Source organism: Gossypium raimondii, chromosome 8 (assembly GCF_025698545.1).
Source record: "Gossypium raimondii isolate GPD5lz chromosome 8, ASM2569854v1, whole genome shotgun sequence".
Lineage (NCBI taxonomy): Eukaryota > Viridiplantae > Streptophyta > Magnoliopsida > Malvales > Malvaceae > Gossypium > Gossypium raimondii.
Genome location: NC_068572.1, coordinates 56,804,566 through 56,806,532, shown reverse-complemented (window position 1 = coordinate 56,806,532; position 1,967 = coordinate 56,804,566). Strand labels below are relative to the sequence as shown.

Genomic DNA, 1,967 nt, shown 5'->3' with positions numbered 1-1,967 from the left:
TTTATTTTCTTTTCCACCACAACCATGAGCCACTGAACCCATCTAGCCGAAGGTTGTCGATATTCCTCAAAAACGGTTCTTGAGGCTTAGAGTCTGTACTTAGCCTCCTCGCTGAGTATTCATCATTTCTCCGCACTACGGGGCTGACGCTTCCGTCTATGTCTCTTAATAAGTAAGCTTTTCAATGTATGCAAAGGCGGCCGCTTTGTATATTTTAGGAAGGTTGCACAGTCGGTTCGTTAGCTTATTGCGTCAGAGGTTGGCGGGCCCAAGAGACAAAATGGAGCGGGATTCGCTATTAAGAAGTGTTGATCTAGCATAAGGCGATCCCACAGAAGTGATTGTTGGCTAAAGTCAGGTTCCACTAAATCGTAAGTCTAAAACCTTAGAGCTAGTGGTCGTAGGCGTCCAATTCCACTATAACTGGCTTATTCCGTCAAGGAAGGATCATCTAAAGCCGAGAATTGAACCCAAGGCAGAACGAGACAACTGGAGGCTGGAACCTCCCATAAGAATTTCCTTTCTCTCAACTCTATTTTTAATTTCTCAAATTTTTGATTTAATATTCTTAATTCTGTTTTTATTTTATTTTTTGTTTCTAGATCCAAACCTTTAATTCTGTTATTTTCTTATTTTTTTCCCAGGAACGCAGGTTTTCTTGGGCAAGATTCTGCTTGGGATTTCACGGAACAAGATATTGTGCAAATCCAGTCCATGAGGGTTTGACCTTACTTCCCTTTTACAATTCTTTTTCATTATTTATTAGGGATAGGATATTTTTGGTGCTTTCAACTACCGCATCAAATTTTTGCGCCGTTACCGGGGACTGGCAACGTACTAATCTTGTTTTTTGTTTCTTATGACCAGATCTACTCTAGGTACTCTTGCATTCGATTCTGAAATTAAGAAGTCTGCTAGAGCTAATCGCAAGGAGACAAAGTTACAGAAAAAGCAGTCGGCAGTGGTTGGAACTCAAAGTAACCCACCGCCAGAAATCGAAGTCGACGACGATGCTGAGTCCAGGGTTAACGAAAACCCTACTCAAACACTTGAAAACAAAAAAGTAAAAGTTGACTCACCAGAAGAAGTGCTTAACGCTAGGTTTAACGAAAACCCGAATCTAGCACACCAACTAAAGGCTCAAATGATTCGGCAACTGGCCGAAGCTCCAACAGAACAACTGCCATTGTGCATCGCGTATCCTACTGTGGATATCGATTTTAAGTTGAAGTCAGGTCTAATCCAGTTACTACCAACTTTTCGTGGGTTGCAAAATGAAAATCCCCATAAGCATCTGAAAGAGTTTCATATGGTTTGTCTTAGCATGAAACCTCAAGGGGTAACTAAGGATCAGATTAAATTGTGTGCTTTCCCTTTCTCCCTAATAGATTCCGTTAAGGAATGGTTATTTTATTTATCCCCTGGATCTATTACAACTTGGGCTGATCTATCTCATTCATTTTTTAACAGGTTTTTTCCAGCGTCTCGAACAGCTGAGCTAAGAAGAGAGATATTTGGAATAAGGCAAAAAGAAGCTGAGTCCCTTTACGATTATTGGGAGCGGTTTAAAAAGTTGTGTGCAAGCTGCCCACAACATGGTATAATGGAGCAATCTCTCCTCTAATACTTTTATGAAGGTTTAAAGCCCATGGAGATGAATATGGTAGACGCCGCTAGTGGAGGAGCATTGGTCAACATGACTCCCCAACAAGCGAGAGACTTGTTCTCCACTATGGCTACAAATTCTCAGCAGTTCCGAGCAATTTTGAACCCTCTAGAAGGGTTCACCAGCTAAGTAATTCAACCTTAGAGGATAAAGTTGATAGACTTACTAATATGATAAACTCTCTTATTACAGAAAAAACGAAGATAGCCTGGTTATGCGAAATATGTGCTACATCTGATCATGCAACTGATGCATGTCCCAGTTTGTATGATGATACCATGACCCATCTAGATGCTGTGGG

General features: G+C 40.9%; 1 non-coding gene across 1 annotated transcript; it reads right to left on the bottom strand.

Annotated features, from left to right (window-relative positions):
• Positions 1-1,495: 1,495 nt before the first annotated feature.
• LOC128032292 (small nucleolar RNA R71) lies at positions 1,496-1,602 on the bottom strand. Its single transcript, XR_008188420.1, has one exon. It is a non-coding gene; the product is annotated as a small nucleolar RNA R71 (small nucleolar RNA).
• Positions 1,603-1,967: the final 365 nt, after the last annotated feature.